This window comes from Taeniopygia guttata, chromosome 2 (genome assembly GCF_048771995.1).
Source record: "Taeniopygia guttata chromosome 2, bTaeGut7.mat, whole genome shotgun sequence".
Classification (NCBI taxonomy): domain Eukaryota; kingdom Metazoa; phylum Chordata; class Aves; order Passeriformes; family Estrildidae; genus Taeniopygia; species Taeniopygia guttata.
In genome coordinates, this window is record NC_133026.1 from 139,207,861 (window position 1) to 139,233,064 (window position 25,204).

Consider the following 25,204-nt stretch of genomic DNA (forward strand, 5'->3'; position numbering starts at 1 on the left):
GTGCACATGCAGTCTATGTGCTTAACCATCCTTGTGATTGATTTTCAAATGGTGTTCAGTGTTTGTGCTGACTCTGGCGGGCACAGGCAGGGACCCAGCCCCTGATGATGATGATGGTGCTGGCTGTCTGCAGTGGAGCCTGTTCCTGTCAGTGAGAAGTTGTCTCTTCTGAGAGGAGCTTGCTGCAATCCCTTATAGAGTTGATTCCATCTGTAGGTGTCTCCATCACAAGGGAATGGATGTCCTCAGACTGGCACCTGCCTCCTAACTTCAGGTTGGGTCACTTTGACGGCCAAGTGCAGGAAGATAAACCACAAATGGCAGCAGAAATGGCATTACCTGTATGATATTCCAGGCTGGGAGAAAGGCAAACCCTAAGGTGGGGAATAGACTTTTCTATGGAAAAGAGAAGCTGTAGACTCAAACTTTAACTTCGGTGTATGAGAGTAGACCAATGCAGACAGCAGATCAGGAACACTGAGAAAAACCCCTAATATTACAGGACAATAGCTAGCAACACAAAATATCTGTTTTATTTACCTTACTGAAAGAATCTATCTGGAAAACTTCTTTAAAAGTTATGTGAAGTAATGGAAATGGCATTTGGCCACCATGTCCAGAGCAGACACAAGGGTCCCATGTGGCTTCACACAGCAGAATTTTCTCTCCACCAGCTGAAAGAAAAACACTTCATTTGTGAGGTGCAAGGGAAGGAAATAAAATATCTACAGGGTTGTGTTTAAAACAGACAGAAAAGCACAGCTGAACTCAGGTGAGCTCTGTAGCACCAGAAACCAGAGACCAACTGAGTAAGAGCTGCTGCTGTCTGGATATATGTGCAATCTATTCAAGTTTTGGGCCTTCACCTGAGTGCTGGGGAAATCCACACGCAACATCTGTGTGTGGTTTAAACATTGACCTGTATTCTCTGAGATGCTCTTTCTTTAGTAGCAGTAGTAATTCTTTTGAAGGTTAGTCTAGTCAAGCTCTGCAGGAAAGCTGCAAAGGGTGTCGAAAGGCAGCAGAAATTGAAAGCAGGATAGCTCACATGGGGCATCCAGCCTTTGCATCCTGCAGCATCTGATCTCTCTAGGAACTGCTCTGCAGGAGGGATCATTGGGATGGAAGAGACCCAGACCCATGAGCACACAGAGCAGTGCCAGGGAAGGTGTAGGTGAAGCTTGTTTCTCCTTGCAGCCCTATACCAGAAGCATGGCATTAGGTAAGGGAAATAAGATTATTGTAACTCACAGTGGGAGTGAATCTGGGCCCACAGCCTGAACATCATAGGAGTTCAAAGGTGAGGAGTTCAGCTTGTCCAGACCCAAAGGTTTAACCATGGCGTGCCAGCTGATGAAGGTATGAGGACAGAAAGTGCAGTGGCCAACATTTCCTGAGCAATCCTTGTTATGTTCCCTCAGGGTCTGCAAAGCACAGGTGCTTGCTGTGGCTGTGATGGGGAGGAGGGAGGAGGGAGGCCCCTCTGCCCATGCACTTGCTGGGGAAGGTGGATCTCGTGCTGCACTGGAGCTGAACCCAAGGACAGCGTTTGCCTGGAAGCCCTGAGTGGCTCCAGATGTGACACTGTGGGGTGGTGTGGGGCCACACTGTCTCTGGAATTTGGTAAAACCTAGGAGGGCAAAGCTGCCCTAGCTGCATGTAAATGTTTTCTCATGAGGTAGTAAACCCTGCTAACGAGCAACCTGGCCTTTCTTGGTTTTCACCAGGCTAGTTCTCTGATATGCGTTTTCAGTCATGCTTGATTCTTAACGCAGGTATTGTGAATATCAGAAAGTTGTGCCTGATCTCTGTTAGCTCTGAAGATCCTCACTGCTCTCTGCAGAGGGCCAGCCATCACAGTGGTCACTGGTGTCAACATTCTGCTGTGTGGCTTGGTCCTAGCCAGCTTTCAGCCATTTCGGACATTGACTTGAGCCCTGGAAGGAGAACTGCCTTTCTGGAGGTGATCTTACTTTAGTGACCTCTAAGTGGCCAATTATGAGAGCAGGTGAGTGAGTGACTCGTTTCCAACAGAGGTAAGTAGAGATGTGCAAATAATGAAGTGCCTAATTGGTGCCAGAAGTGTTTCCAGTTTTACCTGTGATTATCTGGGCTGCTGCCCTCTTGTACCACATCTCTGTCTCCCACCAGCTGCAGACAAGGCTTTCAGAGAAGCTGCTCTGGCAGAAATCCGTCCATGCTGTGCGCTGGAACCCATTGCAGAGGCAGCACACTGGGGAATGTGCTGCCTCAGACAGAGATCAATATTCCCATCTGACCGGCTCCTTCCCGGCACAGTCTTTGCCCAATATTTCAGCTGGTCCAAGTGGCTCCGGTGTGTAAAAGAGTTTAACAAGAAGGATGCTGTTTGCACTGGTGCCATTTACTGTGTATGTATAATCTGGGCTTCTAAGCTTTCTGTGCAATATTTTTTCTGAAACATCAACTGCCTGGAAGATCACTTTAGATCTGCTCACATCTCCTTAAGCTCATGTCAGGTATGGCTGTAAGTGGTAGCTACAGAATTTATAAACAGGGCAAATTCATCACCCTGTGTAATGAGCCAGGCCTTGAAAATGAAGGACACCAGTTTCTTTCTTCAGCATCCTGTCTGGTCTGTGTCTGACATGCTCAAGCCAAATAGGCACCATCAGGAGCATTCGTGCTCTGGGCAGCAGTGGCAAAAAGCAACAAAGTGGCATTTCACAGCCTGAGCCACTGCTATTGTCCTAAGCAAGATCTATAAATTAAATAAGTCTCAAAGCTTCTCAGTAAATAAGGGCTTCTAAATAAATGCCATGAAAAGACAGTCTCAGAAATGAGCAAATATCTTTTTCTGTGAGAGTCTTACTGTATGCTGACCATGAAAAATATCTTTGTTCCAGTCTCTGCTGGTTTACAGTTCTATCTCTATGTAGAAAAAAGTGATAAAGAGTGAGATGTTCTATTTTGGGAAATTTATAGGGGAGGTTAATTTAGGTAAATTGGGAATCCTCTTGTGATTTCAGAGAAAGAAAATATGGAGAGGCTTACAGACTAAGAATAGTGGCCTGTGCTATCTTCCTGAAACACCTTAAGCTGTGGCTAGACTTGATGAACTTTAAAAGAGGTCTGTAGTTGGGATGGGTCCAGAAGGATGTTTTGTCTCCTCCAGTTCAGTACAGCAGGAAGAGGTGGGAAACATGTTGATAAGCAGAAATGAGCAGAAATGAAAAGGTTGCCACATTTAAAATGGCTAGCAATTAAAACCTGTGAAACACATGTATTTTCCTTAACTCTGCATGATGAGGAGCCTTAAGGACCAGACTCTCATGTTGCCCATACCAAACAATATGAGGAGTAAGTCCCGGATCACCCCTTGTTTACACAAGGAGACACGTATGAATCTGGATCTAAGAGAGAGCCAGGCAGGCCACCATGGTGGGCAGTGATGCAATATATCAGAGCTGGAAACCAGGCTACAGGCATTACAGCGAGGACTGGAGGCACCCTGCCTTTACATGCTCTCCCTGCATGTGTTGGGCTCTCCCAGTTTCTCTACATAACCTAAGATGTTTTACATTCAGTCCCTTCAGTTTTTTCCTAGAAAAAATTGCTTTGCTTCTGTGGAGATACATGGCCATGGAGGTTTCATGTTTGGTGGTCAGAGAGAGGGATGCCGTCAAGACCTCTGTCCTCCAAGTTCCACCCACTGGTTTGAACACCTTGAGCCCAACACCACACAAAACCACCTAAACTTCCCTAAAACAAAACAAAAGAAAATATTTTGTATCCCAGTGGCTTTCTTTGTGATATTATGGACTTAATGGGAAAAGCCCAGACCAAATAACTGCTGTGTGTGAGCTATAGCCAAATGGTCAAAGCAATACAAAATATAACTAACAGCGTAAGTTGCTGGCTTGCCAGAGGCAGGGGGTAAATTCAGTGTAGCTTATTTCCTAACTGTGATTATTGTGGCAACAGCCAAAATCTTGAGCAGTCCTTGAGTGATCTCTTCACAGCTCCTGTGCTGAGCAGAAAAAAACCAGTGTCCATGGTAAGTGAGGAGTACCACTGATGTTTTCCTGCCAGTCTTTTGAGCCAGGAAGGCATAAGTTTCTCTGAGCACCATTAAGACCCCTGATTTTGTTGACAGACTATAGATCTCTGGAGCCATATGAAACACTCTGTTTTTCAGAGCTGGAGAGCAGTAGCTACAGCACATTCAGTTGCCCTGGAACAGCTGATGGTGCCAGCAGTTCACCCTGGGGCATCTCGGGTTCAGGCAGATAAAACCCATGGATTCCCCCATTCCCCTGCAGGTAGTCTGATGAAATCAGCCTTAGCATTTGTATGGACATTTATTTCATGATGATGATACCAAGTAGAACATTCTCTAGTCAGCAAAAGTATAAAAAATAACAATTACAATCAGATATTTACAGTTTTCCTTAAGTTCCAGAATACCCTCATTCAAAATCCATTATACAACCACAGAGCTCCCAGACAATTGTATGAAGTCCCTAAATTTGTGCTTAGTTATGTCCCCCAGTCAGTCAGCAGACACCATCTGATGACTTGAATGTTGGAAGATAAACCACTGCCTTTGCTAATTTTCTCCTGTAATTAAGCCGGCTCACTGTTGGGGAGAAAAAGAAAAAGCTCATTTGAATCTCATTTTCTGTTATCTAAGATAAGGTCATGCCTCTGGCTTGTCTGGTGAAGATGCTGAAAATTGCTTCAATTATCCCTGCTTAACTGAGTGTAATCACTAAAATATCAGATAATTGGAGCTGCAAGGTAGTGCTGTTGGCACTGAGCCTGCAAAATGAATGATTGTTTTCCCCAGTCCAGTGTAGACTCTTTCCTGCTCAATTTACTGTTAAGTCAGCAGTGTTTAGTTTCATTCTTCACCTTTATATGGAAGGAGATGTGATGGAAATAGAGAAAATGTGTCATTAGACAAGGGAGGCAGAAGTGACAGGGATATTGTGCATTCATTAAAATGTATAGGTATATATCTGAGATGGTCTGATTTACTGTCTCTGAAAAATTATGCTGTATAGAAAAATTTCATGCAGCCTAGGGGTGTGTGTGATTTCAAAACTGTTATGTGTAAATATGTCCTGGATTAATGCCATGTAAAAGGAAAAAAAAAAATGGCATCTTAATATATTGGTTGGGATTCAGATGTGAACCCTGGAATAGTTATATTGATGTTATTTCTCTCTGCCTTGGAGCTCATGCAGCAGATACACCTCGTTAGCAAAGATTTGCTCTGAATGCCCCATTCTAACCAGGAAGGAAACTTCTCACTCTCTCAGCAGTGCTGTGTCGAGCCCCTTCAAGGGCTTTTATCCTCACCACCCTTTGAGGTTGGCAAATAATGTTATCTCAAGTCAGCTAAGGCAGACTGGGGGCATGGAAGGGTTGGAGGGTCAGTCCTCCCACCCTCGGGAATCTTGAACAGGAACACAAGCAGGGACCACACGTAGCACACGTGGAAATGATGCATCTGCTGCCCTCTCCTGCCCTTTGCTGCAGTTCCTGCGGCCAGCCCCTTGCAAGGGAGAATGGGCATAGTGCAGCATCCACTGTGCTTTTCTTTATTAAAGCATGAAAGATGCTAACAGCTTGACTAAGATAGTTTGCTGAATTTACAGTCTCTTGAACATTATAGATCGTAGCTATGCCACAAAACACATGCATTTTTATTTGAAATTTAGATATTTATTCGGTCATTTTAGGTTAATAAGCTCATGCTGTAAACCCAAAGTTGTCTTCAGCCCTAAAGACAAATAAATGAACAAGAAAACAGCCCACCATTTGCCCACTAAAACATCTCTTTTGCATTTGTTGTGGAGTTTAATTACTTTCCTGCAACCTGGATGAGCACATCCTCCATGCAGGATTGGACCTACTCCTTAGCATCGGCCGAGAAGGCTGTACTAAACTTTGCTCAGATAGAAGATTTCCTTTCTTCCCCAGCCTTCCTGCTCCCAGAAAAAAAAAAAAAAAATCTCAAAGGTGATAGAGGGCAAACAAAATCCCTGCTGTAGCCAGCAGAGTGGCTGCAGGGCTCTGGGTGGCGAGAGGGAGGGCTGACACCTCGGGAGATTTTCCATCAGCATCCTGCTGCGGGCCGGCTTCCTACACAGGCAAGCTCCACACAAAAGAGTTAATCACAAACTCATCATCCTGAAAAAGATCAACACAAACGACTCTTGCTTATACATTGCTGGGGTTGTGCTAACATACATATCCAGGCTGGGCTTCCCAGGGTTGGATCCAGCTGCGTTAATCTGCTTCTATCCTGTGCAGCCAGAAGCAACTTAATCTTTTCTGTCAGTCTTGCTTTTAAAGGCGATGTGAAGGAAAAGCAAGAAAAGCTCTGAGACAAGGGCTAAAAAGCTTTTAAAAGAACTAAAAGGAGCCTGTTTTGTCTGACTGATAATTTGAATTGCCCACTTTTAAAGCTCAGCTGGTAGTGCTCAAAGTAAGGGAAGCAGAAGGCAGCGCTGTCATGCAAGGCTCCGGGTCCTGGGGACAGACCAGGAGAAAGGCAGCAATTGAGTCGGCAGAAAGAAATAGTGTAAATATTTTGCCTTCTACAGTAAAGGCCATTTAATAGAAGCTAAGGGCAACAAAAGGAATGTGGGTGGCTCAGGTGACTTTGAGATATTTGCATAGACTCTTGGAGAAAGCAAGACAGGATGTATTTGTCCCACCTATTGGAAGTAGCCATGCATGTGTGGAAAAATGCATTTAGATCCCCTATTTTCATGTAGAAAAAGAGCGCTTTTCCCCCTTTTCACAATAAATAAATAAATAATATGGTCGTTGTCAGGCAAGGTGGTGGGGGGAAGGGGATGGACTGAGATGCAACTGAAGCTTCTCTTCCAGTGAGACCTGGTTCAGGGCTCTTCTGGCCCTGATTTGGTGCCACAGATGTGATCACAGTACATAATCCAAGGAAGATGAAAAAAGCAATCTTGCAGAAGAAAACATCTCAAAGGCAAGCTGCACTCATAAGCTTTCCAAAGCTGAGAGAGGTTAGGCTGCATGCTCTGCTTGTATGCTCTCTGTCCCAATGCACCGTGATAAAACCTTAATTTACAACCAACGTGTGATTATTTCCACAAGCCATTCCAAAATGGAGCTTGCAAAAAAAAAAAAAAAAAAAAGGAGTAATTGATACCAAAAAATAGTATTCAAATAAAACCTTTTCCTTTTTTTTTCACATAGAAAATTTCTCTCTGTGTATTCCTCTACCATCTGGTGTACTCTGTTAAGAACAGGGACAGCTGCATGAAGCTGGAAACTATTTCTGTGTCATACTCCATGAGTGATCCATGCTTGCATACTGCTTGCATCTGACACAATGGCACAAAATAGAAATCAGCTTGTTCAGAGAATTGTTTAGGAAGATTCTCATCCTTCTTTCTCCCACTAACAGTTTGAATAAGGAAAGGATCCCCTTAAGAGTGCAGGAAAAGCCATTTTATGAAACATCTTCTATGTTTCTTCTTCCACTCAGGGAAGAGAAGATGTATTTCAAATCAATCCATGTCAGTCCTGACCCTTTGGTGATGTTGTGCACCAGAAAAGCCTGACTAGAAACATTTTCCCTGGGGGACAGCACTGCTTTCGCTGCCTCAAAAGTGCTCAGAGAAGCTGCAGAATCTTCTATAACTGTGTTTGTTCCAAACACACAACCCTGTATTTTGTGTCTCCCAGGCTGATGCTCAGGTAAATACCAGCCTGGTGAGACATGGAATGAGACAATCCTTGAAAGCCTGAATCCTGCCTGGATCTCTGGAAATGGCTCAGCCTAAAAAGACAGCACACCATGAGGTTAGTCTGTGAAGGGACCGAGCACCAGGAGCTGCTCCTGCCCCTCTGGGCAGTGCTGGGCCCTGGCCTGGGCAGCAGCGGGGTCTGGAGGCGGCAGGGCAGCCAGAAATGTTGGCTTCCTCATGGATTTTGGAATTTGTCAGGTGAAGGACTCAAGAAAACACAAGTACTTCAGTATTGGAGGAGGACTTGTATTTAAGACAGCAGGTAATGAGTAGCACAACTTTGACTCTGACTCCCTGACATGGGAAAATACATCTAGGAAACACATTTGGCAAGAGCCTGCAGGCTAAATCCTATTGTAAGCAGAGGCAAAGAGTGACAAAGGGCAGATTAGATCATAAAGAGTAGCTCTGAGGCTTTTAAGAAATATAAACAAATGGGAAGCAAGAAGTACTGGGAGATCTACAGAAAACAAGACAACGGATGGTGGAGGAGATTTTATATTCAGAGCAACGAAAAGCAACACTGCTGAATTTTAGTAAACATTTCAACCAGCCACAATAGAGTCTGCAAAAAACATTTGCATTTTGCAAATGAGGGAAGATTAAAGAGAAGGCAGTTGAGAACTGAGCAATGGGAGAATTAAAGGAAATTTACTAAATCATTAATTTGAATTCTTTATTTACTTACAAAACTGGAAAGCTGCTGAAGGCATTGGTTGATATTGGCAAGGAGTGGTAGAGGAAGCAGAAATTATGTTCATCAGGCATGACTGTCTATCCAGATGTACATTTGTTATTAATTAAAGGCTCATTACATGACCATTTCTGTCCCCAGTTTAAGTTACCAGTATCCCTGGCCATGCACATTTATACCTGCATTATATTACTGTCCCTGCTGTCTATTCATATGAAGCAACACCCTTAAGGGTATTTTAAGACCTCTGGAGGCTGGGAAAGAGCTGAATGAGATATCTACAACATTGATTTATAAAATAGGTGGTGGAACAAGAAAGGCGAACAGAGTATACAGCTTTTCTTTGCCTCTTCCAGTATAAAAATCAAAGACCACAAAATCAAACTACTGGGTACTACTCCCAGGGTAAACAACAAGAGGTACTTCATTGACTGCAAGGAATACAGTTCTACTATGTTCCACAGTCAATATGGGTTGCAAACATTTCCTTTGATTTTTAAAAAATTCTAAAACAATCAGAAACATAAATGAAAGAGAAATCCATCAAATAATATTAAATACAAACCCATTAATTTTCACTCAAGACATCCCCGAATCACAAGTCACAAGAGGCTGGGAGAACATTCCTGGATGGTAGCCCTGATAACATCTGCTGTGTCTGCTCTGCTGCTGGGGCAGGACACCAGACCAAATGGTGCTCTGGTCCAGCACAGATGTTCTGGTATTGTGTGCTGCACTGTGAATTCACTGGGCAATTGATCTGGGTAAGGAACAAGCCAGCAAGTTTTGTATTTTTTTGTTTTAACCATGATTAGTTCCCTGATCTTGTTCTCTGAGTGGCCAAACAAATGATTGAAGGGGCTCTGCTAAGGGAGTGATGGGAAGAAGGATGAGCAGTGAGGCTTTGGCAATGGGATGAAGGAGAAGGAAGAAACAGAGCTGACTAAGGCATTTTTGTCACTGAGATAAATTCATGTGAGGCCAAAAATATTGATGGAGAGCTGGTGTGAGTCAGGAACTAAATCTTTTCTGCGTGGATGATTCAATGTCAATGAAGAGTGCATAAAGCTGCATGTGTCCCAGTGTTATTTTAATGGGTGCACAGAAAGGACTGGGAAGAGTAGCCCAGGTGAGAAGCCCTGCCCTTCCTGCTCCCCTCAGCAGCAGCAACCTGTTGTTGCCACCACAGGGCAAGTGGAGCACAGCTGTGCCCTTCCCTGAGCTGTGGGCTGGGACAGGCAGAGTTTAATTTCTGAGCATGGCATTCCTGACAGTGATGGAGCAAAAGTCAGTATTATCAGTTTTACAGAGCTAAATTTCGATTTTATTTTCTATATAGACTATTAAGGATACCTTGACTCTTCAGTTAAATGAAAGATTATTTGGTTTGGTTTTTTATTAGTTTGTTTTCTTTAAAAAAAAAAAAAAGCTATTGAAAAGTGCCATGTACAAGAACTGAGCATTTCTATTCATATCATAACACTTGTGCTTGAGGCTGTATCCAGGCCAAAAAAATTAAAGGAAAGGACTGAATCAGAACTGGCCAGAGTGTTGGAACTCATTCTTGAGGTATTTTTTCATTCTCCCTTCAATGAGATTTCATGGGAACACTAAAAACAGAAATAGGCCCAGTCTTACCTTAACTGTTGCAGAAAGGCAGCTTCACAAATTTCCCTCCATTTCAGATTTCATAATAAATAAGCCTTACACCACAGATATTGAGATCTAGAAGCTGTTAAGTCTTTAACATCCTCTGTCTCAAAATCTTACAGACAAGCTGCAGAATAAGAAAAATCTGTTTCCCACTGACAGCTTTTGTAACAATGTGAATCATCACCTCTCCACCTAAATTCCCTTGGCTTGTCTTCCTGTGACAGTTTAACTTTATTCCTCACACCACTTTGCACAGCTCTTAGAGGAGGTTTAAAAGTGGGTGCAATGCAATTCTTCCCTCCAGTTTAATTTACAGTATATCACTGTGCCTTCTAATAGTAGGTAAATAACTGTTCAGTAAAACTTATTGCCCTCTCTTTTTTTTTTTTCTTGTTTTTTTCCATAAAGGCAAATGTTCTTTAAAGTCGAAATTGTGCCAGGCTGTTTTGTACCTGCACAGATCACACAGAGACTTTGCTCCCTCTTCAAGCCTCCTGTGCAGATTGCTGAAGACTGACTCTCAATGCATCCAGGTAAGATTGCATAGCATATATTTGAATTGTGTTGCAACATCTGAAGCAGCCAAAACTTTCTTAGCAGTCCACGTGATCCTTAGCAGAAGATCCTTTTCTTAGCAGACAGAGGGAGGGAGAAATGGGCTGGTGATGAGAGCACTGGGGGATGATCCAGTAGGTCTTTAATGGATTCCTCACTCTGCTGCAGGTTACTTGTGGGATCCTGTTCAAGATGATTAATCTTTCATCATTTCTGTGTAATTAGATATTCAAGTTCTCACGGGAGAGCTCTCAGGAATTAGCTCTCCCTGTAGGTGTATGTCCTGCATCTCACATGACTGTCCCTTCAGGTGAAATAAAATCCAGACAAAGAATGTTGTTGCTAATTGCTGATGGTTTTAGTCAATATGTGTAATGGAAATGAAGCATAGCAGGTTTGAAAGAACTGAGCATTTAAAGGAAAAAGAAAAAAAAAAAAACAGAGAAAAGAATTTAGAAAGTGATTTTATTCTTGAAAAATCTTGTCACTTCAGCTCTACCCTACATCTGTTCCTTGGTGTGCCAGAGATTTGCCAGATGAAATGCGTCTATCATCTCTTCCTCTTCCTATCCTCTAGCCTTCCATCATTAAAATAGGATTATTGATACTTAGAGGGGAACTAAGAGTGCTCTTGTAGATCCTGGGAGATGAAAGGAAGCCAAATCCCTGACCTGTTCATAGAGTGGAGACTAAGGAATCAGATGATAACTTCACTTGTATAAAATTTCGTGAAATTCTATAAATGTCCTAAATTCTGAGCATTTGCCCTAAATATCTGTGCATTTCTGAGAATTACTGTATTTTTAAAAGGGTTTGATGTGAGCTGGCTATAATGTGAACAATACTTAGTCCTTAAGATCTGAAACATTAGTTTCCTTTATAGATTTTTTTTTTTCCCTGAGTGGGTTCCTAGTACAGTGGATTCTTCTTTTAGACTGGCTGGCAACTCTGGCATTCTTGTCACCCTTGCGAGACCTCAGTTGCTCCTGTTAGCAGCAATCACCTCAATATTTGCAGCAGAATATCCAGGGAGAGCATGGTGCTTATTGTTCCATGCTCTGAACCACAAATTCTTACCAAACAAGTTCCAAGGCAGAGCAGGTGTTTCTATATCTTTGTGCTTCAAATTTAATTGAGAAAAAAAATTTTGAAATTGTATCTTTGGAGAAGTCTGCATCACACCAGTGTGCTTTAGAAGGTGCCCATCTACCTGATATATGCAACCAAGTTATCCCAGCTAACACACTGAGAATCTGAGCAATTAAAATTATATCACAAAAAAATCAAAACTATTAAATCTTTAAAGAACAGAGTATTCTTTCAGGTGAACCACTTTTCAGGCCAATGGCAACACATGTCCTTGGCTTGTATGACTTTTCTAATGAGATTTTTGTGAGAGCTCTTTTTTATCACCTTAAGCTCTGTCAGGAGTTCTCTGCTCAAGGTTTAATCAACCTCTGTAATTCAAATATTACCAAGAGGGGAGAAAGGTGCCCAATAGTTATTTCAATGGTGTCAAGAAGCACAAGGTTCTATCACAAAGTCAATTTCAGTCTCAGGAGATAGATAGAAGTACTTTTACCAAACTCAGCAGAAACTTGATATGGAATTGGAAAGTAGGGCTGGAACAGATCTTGTAGTTCATAACCTTCCTCCAGGCAGATGCAGCCCATCCTGAATCACTCATGGGGAATGTTTGTGTAATCCCTTCCTACGATCCTCCAGTAAATGAGATTCCATGGCTTCCAGAAGAACCTGCTCTAGGCCTCACTATTACTACTATTGAAAATATTTTTCTAGCATCTAACTTAAACTTCCATTGCATTATTTTAGTCCACAACTTTTAATCTGTCCCCTGCAGGCATGGAGGAAAATTCCTCTCTTTTCGCAGACATCTTCTATGTTGCAAAATATCACAGTTACCACAAATTTCTCATTAATGGAAGAGGTTCTGCCTGAGTTACCACAATTTGCTGTGTGCTATCATGTGTTTGCAGAGCAGTGGTGTTTAAGCATGCTGAAGTGCTTAAGTCCCCAAAAAGAGAAGTGAAATGCTTTGGCTTCACTCAGCCATGAAGCTGCAGCTGATGCACAGAAATTTGTCTAAAGCCAGCAGATTTTGTACCTGTATCCTCAGCCCCCAGCTCAGAAAAAAAAACACTTTTCTTGGCTGAAATTTTCCTAAAACTGCTCAACCTGGGCTTCACTGGATTAGTGTCATAGAAAATTTAAATTAACTAAGAGTTTAAGCTTGACAGTGTGGTAATCAAAATGTAGACTCTTGTAAGGCAATGTTAACAAAGCTGCCATTACTTCTGCTCGATTTATGTTGCGCTTTGACAATGTGTACCCAGGCGAATGCAGGGATAATAGTCTCTGCACTTCAGTAATTCCCTTCATCTTCTGCTTTTTCATTAAATATTCTTGAAATGTTCATATCAGATAAACAAAACAGCAAAATGCACTTTTGTTTTAGAACTTTGGCCTTGAATCTCTGATAGCATGACTATGAGTCACACAAATGTAGAATACATGCTTTTGTGAATAATGAGTCAGTAAAATATTTTCTGTTGGTGTTAAAGGCATCTTAGGGAGCTTTACTGGCTGTAATTTAACCTCTAAATTCTTTTAAATATAATTAGATTCTACTATTGTTCTATAACATTTAGGATATAACAGTTGTATTATATAAATTATGAAAGGTATATTCTTTATGCTTATCTATAGCTTTGGTGGAAAAACAAAAAGGCTCAATTAGAACAAAGGTTCCTAAGCTGTAGGTTTTGTGTTCTCTTGGCTCTTTCTGGATCTTTTATCACTTTTCTCTCATTCTGAATGATTCTTAATTTGCACAACTACAAAGCTTTTAGCTTTCACAGCAAATACATTTGAGTGGAACACTTAAAATATACTAACAAAAAAAAAATTAATTGATTATATATATATATGTCTATAAGAGGACACAATCACCCGAGGATGAATTTACATACAGTGCTTAAGAAATTTGTTTAAAGTGATGCAGGACTATTTTCACTTAAGACAGGAGCTTTCTAGCTACAGTCTCAATCACTGCCTACAGCACTTATTTTCTCAGTGTGGAAGCCAGCATCTACCTACATCTCTGAGCTCCAGGAGTCATTGAGGGTTGCAGGTAGATGAGCCCAGATCTTATTTCTCCCATTCTGAGTATGCACAGAGGTATAATAGAATAACACCTCTACATGCTTCAAATACAACAACATTTATTTATGTAGGAAGCTCTTTGTTAAGGCAGAGAAAAAATAGCTATACTACTATCCTACCCATGTGCAGACTGGGCTATTTACCTTTTCTTTAAAGCCTTTTCCTTCCTTCCAGATTCCATACAGGCTGTTACAGCTGGGCATAACCAGGTCCTTTTCAACCAATCACTCTTTTCCCATTTTCTTTCCTCTTTTTTTAATGGATGCAAGAGAACACTTATCCTGGGCATAAATAGAAATGTAACCTGCAGAATAGCTGCCATTATAAGAAAAATTACAGGAAAGTAAACTTATTTACTGTTAAACCACAAAGTACTGAGAACGTTATCATCATAATTTTTTTAGTGATTAAATTCTAAATCCTAAATCCCAGTTCTCCAAGTAAATAAAGTGCATTATCAGATAATCCTTGTCTGGTGGAACTGTTGTGCATTTGACAATGTCTGATGTGCCGTAAATGCAGAAACCTGTAATGTACCTGCCTTCTAATGTGTGGGGTTTGGTTTTTGCGGTTTTGTTTTCCTCAAAATGGTATGTTTCAAAAGAGTTTTAAGGACGATTTAGCTGGTTTATCAATCCTAGTGAAGAGGCCCAGAGAAGGTAACTTTGGTCTCAGGATGGATTTTGGTGCTGCACCCCCCTGCCCTCCCCAGGCCACACTATGGTCTGAGAACCATTTCATGTAGGGCAGATCACCGCCATGTATGAACTCAGGTTGGCAGGAGATTCCTCTTACCACCACCAGACTTCCAAGATCTGCTTACTCACTGTTTGCTGCTTTTTTCTGGGTTTTTTTGGGTAATGTGTGCATAATACCACTATGTTTGCAGAGACCTAGAAATCAGTTTTAAATGTTTTGTTAAGTCATTCTACTTTCCAGACTAAGGCTATAGCATCATGAGCATTTTAACTCACTATAACTCAGACATGCTTCTCTACCAACCCCAATTGCCTCATCCTGTTCCTGCCCCAACCCTGCAGGAAGCTGACCCAGGTTAACATTAAACGGTAAAATAAATAATGAGTTTATAATGGGGATTATTCTTCCGATCTTCCTCATGCAGCTAACTCGGTATTTGTGCTGGGACACGGAGAGAGCAGCACAGGGAGCTGCAGGATGGCAGGAGAGAGAATCTGGATGGCACAATCTGCCTCCATGGCTTTACACTGCTTGTGATCCTGTGGTGCTCTAGAAGAATTTCAAGGGAACAGTTCCTCAGCTGGAGTGGAGTGCTGCTTCCTTTCCTAAAACAGGCTGATTTTTCTGCAGAACAGCCCTGGTGTTGCATAGGCTCGTGGCTCCTGCAGGTGTCACAATGTTTTCCACAGATCTATGGCAATGACAGAAAGGTATAACTAATAACCCAACTTAGAAAAAAAATCCCAAATTAACTTTTGCCTAAGATAACAGGGTTTGTACTCTATTTATTGAATAAAAGTAGGACTTGTAAAAAGCATTCTTAGGATAAGAACATAAAAATACATTATGAAATTCAGCACCATATTTTTATAATTTCCATAAAGTCCATGTTTCCCTACTAAATTAATTTTCACCAGGCTTCATTGCACAGTCTGTTATCCCAATGTTTCCCAGGGACAGCTGCTTGAAGTTTTTGATTTAAATAATTAAGTTCTTGATTTATAGTGCATGCTTCCGGAGCCTTAGCACTTTTCCAACTCATATTGCAGTATAGTCTTATCCTAATCATTTTACTGTTTAAATATATTTGGATGGCAGGGGATTAAAGTTAACCAGCCTGTTCATTTTCTTACAAAGGAGCAAGATTATTTATCTGTCAGTTGCTAAGGCACAGAGCATAACTAAGAACAGCCTTGTTAGCAAGTTGGAGGCAGACTAAGCTGCTTCATTGTTGTTTGAATATCATCAGCTGGTGTAGCCTTGCTTCTGAAATGTATTCCCTTTGGATAAAATCCATAGTTGTACTGGAAATAGTTGATTATTTGGCTGTCGTAATACATTTAACTTCTTTTTGTCTTTCATGAAACAAAACAGAAAGAGCTTGACATGTCCAAGCTAGGAAAATATGTTACAGAGGATTGAAGGACATGCTTTATCTAAGAATATTCAATAACTTCTGGCTCCTGCTGAGTTACTGCTCACCTTTGATTTTTGTTTAAAACTGTAGAGAAATTTATGCCTTCTTTTATTGTTGCAAAGAAAGATATCCAAAGCTTTGATATCAAAATCCATCCTGGACTCACCGGCCTTTTAGAAGGACCTTTACATAAAATATAAAATTATAATAAACTTTATATATTATGAAGTAAGAAGCAGGTGAAGACAGTGTTTTTAATGTTATTTCTGTCATAATAGACTGAATCCATACCTACTTAGCGAGCCCCCACTGCAGCTGAGAGCAACTGATATTTTCTTGATTAACTTAGATTAAGAAAGTTTTTTCTGACTACTGACCAACTCAAAACAATAAACCACCTGATTTTGCAAGATTTGTTTGTTAGGGGTTTGTATTTCCAACAATCTTCTTACAAGCAGTAGAACAGTGGGCATAACCACATATAAAAATCACACACAAAACCCCACTTCTCAGTCCAAGTATATTTGTGATATTTTGTGCTCAGTTCTGTGAGTATTTCAACACTGCAGCATTGCAGTGACAAGGAGGCAAAAGGGAATACTGGTGCAAAGTCTATTTAAAACTGGAATGCTTAGAAACTTGCCGAAAGCAAGTATCAAATTGTTCACAGATGGAAGCTGGTGGTGTTCTTGCAAGTCTCTTCTCATTGTTTTCCATTTTCAGAAAACAGGATTTAATACAGTGGTGCAACTTTAAAGAGAACATACGAAGAGCAGGATAAATCATGCTGACTCTCTCCCCCCAGCAAACATCACTTCAGCCAGCTGAAAGACTCCAATATTCTGTTTATATTTGACATCGATCATTTATTTTGATTTACAAAGAACAAGGGAATTATGGGTGCTGACAAGAAAACTGTGGGAATTGTGCTGGAGTGATTTTGGATGTTATGAGTCAGGGTTACTGCCCCATCACTCTGCCAGATGTTACCGGCCCCTTTGGCTGAGCAGCAGCAGTTAACTCTGTGCTCCAGCTGCACTGCTGTGCTTCTCAGCCTGGTGTGGTAACCTCCCTTTGATTTCCTTCTTTTTCACTGATTTATATGATTCAGTTGTACCCCATTTACAGGATGAACAGGATTCAGTTTCATCCAAAAGGGATTCAGGTCATCCAGACTGCTCCACTGTGAACCAAAGCACTGAAAATGGGAACTATTGGGTAATTTGCTTTGAGGGCACCTATAGCCCTGACTGCAGCTGTGATGGAGACACACTCCCAGCAGGCAGCAATAAATAATACACAGCAACATTGAAGACAAATGGATGAAATACACGAGCTACCAGAGATAACATAACAAAACTGGATATTTCTCCTTACATGACAGAAGGAATAAACATTTTTTTAAATTCTCCTTTCAGACCTTTTCTGCAAGATGCTACTTTCAGTTTCCAGTGGTTGTTATCATAGAATTATGGATTGGAATCACAGCTCAGGTTGGAAGGGACTGTGAAGGATCATCTGGTCCAAACTGTTGTGGGAAAAGGAGGCTAGAGGAGATTATATAGCAGCCTGCACACCCATTACTTGAAAAACTCAAGAGGCTGAGCACTTCATCACATCCTTGGGGAAGCTGAATGCTGTTTGTCACCTGTAGCTTTCAGATTGATTTGGGGAGTAGCATCCAACACTGCAATACGTATGGGAAACCAGAAATGCTGAAAAATGGCAGGGATTAGCAAACACAAAGATGAGCATGGAGAGAAACCAGGCCTTGATGCTATGGCCAGGCCATACTGATGTACTCATAAAACTAACAAACAAATCAGCTTTTAGATGGATGTGTTTAGAGTTTCCAACTGGAAGTCTCTTTTATTCTTTAAAATAATTCTTGTATTTCTATTTATTAATTTACTATAAAGAACAAGTGAGAAACAGCTGAATGATACCATCTGGCTTTCCTTAGAAGTATGTCACTGTGAAAGGGAGATGGCCTTTACTATGGGTTAGCAAGAAATCTGGGACTACTTCTTTTTTTATTCAATGGAAATTTATAGCAATATTTTATATTTTATTTTTGCCTGCTTGTCACAGCATCTAAGCTGTGCATGAGAGACCCTGTGCACTGCTAAGATATTCACAGACTGCAGCTTGAGTGAGCAAGGTCTGGGCTCCTTGATTGAAGGCTGGAAATCTCTCTCTGCTCTCAAAAACATTCTGGGTTTTATAGTATACTTAGATAACGTTGTGCTTACTACATACTTTCTTTTCTGCTGAAACTCCCAGGTAACTCTACTGGGAGGTTTCAATTATTTTTAGTATGCCGAGTAGAATATTCTAAAATTTCCCTTTTGAATCCTTTCTTGTCACTCAAAAATTCACACCAAATTTCTCAGCCATTCCCTTTTCTGAAGCCATGGTAACCAAGTTCCTTTTTTTCTTTCTCATTTACTCTTTTCTCCTTTAAAACAAGATCCTCCCCAAACCAACAACAACAAAAATTACTCCAGATCTTTTGTGATATCATTTCCTGTTAATTTCAGAAAGATCTTTCCTGCTGCAAAGATCAGATTCAGTAATCTGTGGCTCCCTGACTCCACGTTACTTCCTTTCCTAAAATACTTCCAGGAATGCACAGGTATCTGGTTTGGCATCAAATCTGGATTTCAGCTTGATCTGAAGATTCCATAATCTTCAAATATATCTACTTATCAAACTTTTTATTGTATCATTTTCTGAAACAGAGAACCTAATTTCCATTCCAAGCAGCCATACAAATTACGTAGTCATTTAATAGGTGATCAATCAAATAATTTCCCCTGTTTAAATTTGAAATGTCCAGAGGTCTTCTGCTGATTGCCTGGAGAAGGTGACAGTCCTTGTTGGCATTTTAAATTAATTTTACAGTGGGCACCAAGAACTATGGCACTTCTTGTGCTTCAGATTCACAGCTGGGAAAATCAGCTCTGACTGGGAAATGTCTGTTGGCTGAAGCCAGCTGTTGGAGCTTGAACTGCATATGGTGAGTTTGGTCTGAAGGATGGAGGTCTCAGATTGTGTCTTTCAAAGGGGTCAGGACTAAGACAAAGTGGTTTCATAGCCTTTTTTTTACAGGCTACCTGCCAGGAGGTGAATTTAATTCCTATAAATCATAATGGTAATAGCAACAACAACAATAAGAAAATATTTGTATTATGTCAATGTCATATGCTACTGCTGTTCCCAAAATATCTCAGAACAGCTGCTTTTCAACTGTTTCCTCTAGTCCTCTTTAGTCAACATCACCCCTTCTGCTTTTCCTGACAGAACCTGAGAGTTTACCAAAGTTTTGCAAGCTGTCTGCTTGGGGTTTCTGCTGTGGAAATACCCAGTTGCTCATCACTCCTAAGGTATCTTCATGTCTTTTTTATGCTGCAGTCACTTGGAACCAGAGTTTCCATGTAACAGGGGAGTTCTGGAGGGAAGCACCTCTGAGGGTGTATTTTAGCCATAACTTTAGATCCACACCTGTGCATTTACTTATGAGTGTGAGTCTCAGACACTGTTCACAAGCTGAACTGAGAAATTCACATATTCAAGGACCTTGAAAAAGCCAGGTTCCCCCTTTCCTCAAAAAAAAAATAAAAAAATCACTGGTGTTTTGCACAGAGGGCGTTATTGGATTAAAAGCTTCACTTCTGCTTCCTTCATTTTTTTTCAGAGTGAAGTTGCTGCTGATCATCACTTTTCAGCAGTGTTCCCTAATTGCAGTGTAGTAAACTGAGACTAGAGGAAACAAGCCTGGTATTATTGCTGCCATCTCTGGGGTCAGCAGAGGGAAGGGATGTAGCTCAGAAAGTTTTCTTAAAGGACATGCCCATCATGGTAAGTTTGCCACCTCTTTGCTCTGCTACAAGGAAATACTGCACTCTTTTGTCTTGCCAGAACCACAATTTTCTCAGCATTTCAAGCAAAACTGGTTGCTAAAGTTGATTCTGGCAAAGGGATGAAATCCATAAAGCTGTCAGCTCTCCCCGTGTCAGAGGTGGGACCGTGTGCCAGCCCTGCTGGCACGGTGCCCTCCTGCCTCTGCCCCCTTCCCCTGGCAGCCTCTGAACGATCTCCAGCTTCCCCAGGAAATGTGCTCATTCCACGTCTGGGTTGCTGCAGCACTGACTCGTCCTGCTGGCATCTCCCCTCTGCACCAAAATGTTGCAACGAGATGGCAAAATAACCCCACATCTTTTCAGAAGTTGCATTGTTCCAGCCTCTCCTTTTGCAAACTGATAACACACTTCACAAAGTTAAAGAATATTACCTCTTTTGGGTCATTCTGAAGGAGTTTTCTAGGTGCATGTTTTGGTTTTTTTTTTTTTTAGGAAGGAGCTAGTTACATATAAACAGAAAGTTAGCAGTTTGTAACATAAATATCTCTCCCTCCCTCCTACCAAGCCACTGCTTTCCTAACTGAAACCGGTGGTTTGTGATTCTTCACATTATTCTTTTAATGTCATGACCTGTGTGTCAAAGTGAGAGGTTGCTTGTGGATTTTTCTTGTCTTTGAAAGCAATACTTTCTCCAGAGACAAAGAAGCTCTTTTACAACACTCTTAGCAATTGCCATGAGGTGGGAGCTACAAATTGGGCAAGCCTGGGCAGTTGCATGCTGACTTTTTTCATTCCTCATGTCCCACAAGTATTTCTCTTTCAACAAGGCTTCTGTGTAACTGAAAAGGAACTTTTTTGTTTCCTTGATTTAGTTATATTATGTTTTAAAATTTCTCCTTTGGCTCCATTTCCCTCTGGAAGCTGCCCTGGCCATAAAAATTATCAAATAACCCTTTTAATTTTTTAAATTGCAAATTTGTATTGTTCCTCTACCCCTATCAACAAAAAAGGGACAGATATACTTTATTTCATTTGCATTTTCAAAGCCTTTGCAAGCTGTTTTCCACAATAGACCAGTCACAGCTTTGCACCTCAGAAATGAAAAAGTGGGCAGATCTGGCCCTTGAAAAGAAGCCTTTTACAGCTTTTTGTAAACATTAATGACCTATTCATAAAGAAAAGGGCAAAAGTTTTGCACAAAGAGATATTAAAACATTGAGACACTTGTAAAGTCTGTTGGAGGAATAAATGATGGCTTTGAGCACGCACTTAGGGAAAGAGAAAAAAGGGCTACAAATATGCCAGATATAATCTTTTGATGAGATTAGGAAGTTTCCATCAACTTTTCTGATAATTTTCATACATACACATTATGTGAAAGAATTGCTGTACCACATCAAACAGCAAAATTGTCCAGGTACCTAAATATTCTGCCTCCAACACTGCCAGTAGCACTCATTTTGGGAGAGTGTTGAAACAGAGCAGGAATGCAGTGATACCTCCCTGGTATGGGGTCCCATCTCCAGTGGATGGCAACAGCAAGACTGCCTGGGCCACCAGCATCTTTTCAATTCTTCCAAGCATATGTCCAGCTGTGTTTTGACCTTGCATATACCACAGTCTCTCTCCTGTGGCAGGAGGTTTCGCAGTTTAACAGCTAGCTGTAAAAAAAACCAAAAAAAACCCCAAAATAAGTAGTACCTGCTTATGTTTGTTTTGAATTTGTGACCTATTATAAGCAACTAATGCCCTCCTTCTCAATATTCTACTGGGAGGAACGGTGATGTATAATTCCTTATTTCCTGTTCACCTTTTCCATTCTACTTATAATCGATTTTTCAGTCTTCTGTCATGACACTATTTAACAAGCTTTCCAAGACTGAGGATTCCTTATGTCTACAGCTGCTCATTCTATCAAAAAATGTTTGGTGTTTTTTATCCTTCTTTTTAGAGCAGTATCATTTAGGTCTTAAAATATCCTAAAGATCATAAAATCCAATAGTTTATGCTGCTTTCTCTAAAATTCTGATTCTTCCAAATGGTTACATAGAAGAAATGTGCTTATATCCTTTCAGCTTAAAAATATACTGACTACCACCAATGGAAACCTGGTGAAGAGAAATCTCTGCAGCTACTGCTATTTTAGGCCAACATTCAGAAAAGTGCTGTGTGCTGTTGCATTCTGTGGAGGACAGATGTTAATCGTGTTACTTAATGTAATACTGGAAGGTTCTTGGCTCAGATCCAGACAAGCATTCAGGTTTCCAACTCCTGTTTGGGTTTCTAACACCAGATTTAATGGAAAGGTGAATTCTTGGTTAGATGTGGTTACCATATGAACCTCAACAGAACTAAACCTTGGTTGTGTGCTGATGGGGTTTGAGCTTGTCAGATCAAGGCTTCAGCTTTTCAGAGGTGTTATGGAAGAGAGGCCCTTGGTAAACTGAGACTATCAGGGATTATGGGAAACACGGTCCTGGATGACAGACTTGGATATTCATTCAGGATGTCTTTGCTCTTTCTGTAGTAAATTGTTTAAATTGCTACTTTCCTAGGCACAGGGATGTTACCAGAAGAATGGATTCTGTGGGAATTTTAGGCAATCTGTACAAATACTCTATTGTGTTATCCAACATGGTTCTCTGAAGTATAGAAATATAGAATACATGGGATTTATGTCTTTATGCAAACAAAAAGAAAAAAGGCTGGGTTCATTATGACATTTTCTTGGAAGAAGCCAGTCTTAGTGACTACATTTCCCTGTAAGAGGAAAGGAGCAGCAGAGGACACCTATCATTCCCAGCAGCTGACTTCTGGTTAGCATTCAGTGCTCCACAAACAAACCCCTGTGGTTACTATGTATTTTAAATCACCTGACAGGTACCATGCCTTGTGCAACCAAGACATGATTTTTGTCTGATTCAGCATTTCTCTTTAGTGGGAATTCTTGTGTGGGCAAAGTCTGTGTGATTTGTCCCTCTGGCAATTCACTCTCTAAAATAATTATCGCACATAAAGGTCTTGTGTTCATTTCTGTTACAAAAAGAAAAAAAATGAAACAGAAACAACAAACGCACCACTTCTTTTCCTGTAGGTTCCAGCTTTCCATTTGGAACCCCGCCTTGCTCCATTCATCTGCTTCTACCAGTACATACTGGGTGAGTGTCTCTTTACACAGTGTGTAATTCAAATTTATGAATGCTGTTTGTGTAAATTGGACATTGCTTGATTTCCAGATACGATGATTCAGCCCTAGAGAATTTGCTTTCTCTTTTCTATAATTTGAAATGCCATGTCCTGTAAGTAGTCTGCTTAAACACTACTGCTGGAAACCATGAAGCAAAGCAGTGCTCACAGTTCAAAGTGGTATTGTCAGCATGGGGAATTTCGTTATCACCTTCCCTTCCTTTAATTAGCTGTATTCTAGAGTTTCAATAGAATAACTAAATGATTAGGAGGCCATAACTAGACATGAGTTAGACATGGAATACAGTACCCAAAGGCACATGGGTTACATCTGCTGTTGTGCTGGGTCAAGTGTTTTGTTACCTGAAGTAAGGTTGTATGTGTGAGGTCAAAAGAGTTATCACAGTTGATTATCCACTGATGAGAGAAATTTCAAATTTGCAGTGAATAGGCTCTTCCTGTGAATGAATCTAGGCAGATAATTTCTTCATAAACCATGAAAGCCAAAGACTGAAAACTAACTTCACATCTTGCCAAATGACTTGCTGCTCTCTGGGAGAGGTAGGGAAGTACTGAAGAGAGAAATTGAGGACAGAATGAAAAAAGAAAAATCCCTGATGTGGCATGTTTCATGTATTGCAACACAGCTTGATACAACCAATTGTTGGAAGTGCAAATAGCTCCATAACCTCAGGTCTAAAGCATGCAGCTCTGCCGCAGAGAGGAATGGCAGGCTTTCTGACCTGACCACATTACAGTAAATGCTCTAGTAAACAAAGAGGTGCTCTGGCTTTCTTAAAAACTGCACGCAAAAAGGTAAGCTGTGAAGTAATGCCAACATGTTGTAAGAATCATGTAAAGAGAGCATGTGGATGGAGGCCATCATAACATTTATAAACCACAAAGTCATGCTTTCAGAAAGAGCTGAGGTGGAAAGAGTTTACAAGATTTGCCTAAGGCAGTGAGCAATCCTTCTGTCCTCTGTGAGAGGCCTGAGTTAGCCCAGCCTTGGCAGTGGTGGCAGCCAGCTGGAGATGGGTGGCACCCACCGCGTGTCCAGCGCTGCCCTGGGACGGTGCAGCCCCCACCCCGCAGCACCTGGCACTCAGGGGAGCCCCAGATATGCCCAGCACGAGGGGCTGCACACACTCCAGAGGGTAACACTGGTTTGTAGTGAGCCATAGGCAAAGACCTGGTGCTGCAGGCAGGTTGGACTAGAATGCTGCTCAAAAGATGGCAACAAACCACTGGATGTATGTGCACTTTTCCCTACCTCAATTTGAATTCCTAATCAAAGTGTAAATTAGTTTCCTGTAGATTTAACAATTAGTGTCTATTAAAATATAAGACAGCCATTATAAAGTGTAACTGTCCAACAATTTTGTCCTCTCCACAAAGTTATATCTTCTACCACTTAAGTGTGATAGTACTGACTTCATTTTTCATGTTGATCTGACTGACTCAATTTCTCATGTTAGTCTATAATTGAATCATGAGGTCCTAAATACACTAGAATTTAAGTTTACTCTTTGATAAAGCATTGACATATATTTGTATGCTGTATTTGTACACCATATGCACTGAGTACATGAAACATTTTAGAAAATAGAAGATTAGCATTTGGAATGGAACTTGTAGGACAGTTTTCTTGCTCTTAATATTTTAGGTAATATGTTTAGTTCATTTTATATAAATCTTGGTATTCACAGATATCCTAATACCTTAAAAAATCCTGACATCTGAGGTTTGGATAACATGTGGCATAAATCAGTATTTCTGTACTTTTTTTTTCTTTTAGCTTACTTCCTTTCTGGGTTTTTTTTCTTTGTTTGCTTGTTTGTGGGTTTTGTTGGGGGTTTTTTGCATTTTGGATTTTTTAAAATTTTCTTTCTTTTTTTTTGTATTTTCAACATGGGCTCTTTGAAGGTGACAGACTAGTCAAGAAATTTTATGCCCACTTAGAACAGGCAATGACAATAAAGATTTGACATTTAGGATAGGCATTAGATTCTGGAAAATGTGTAGACACTGTCATCATGCACAGATTTTTATCCTCACTACAAAGAGAAACAATAATATGCATAAATGTATTTCTTTCTATATCTGTTTACAAGTGTAAAATCTGTGCTTTACATACGAAGAGCAGGTACAGTGACTTTCTTTCAGGAGACCAGCA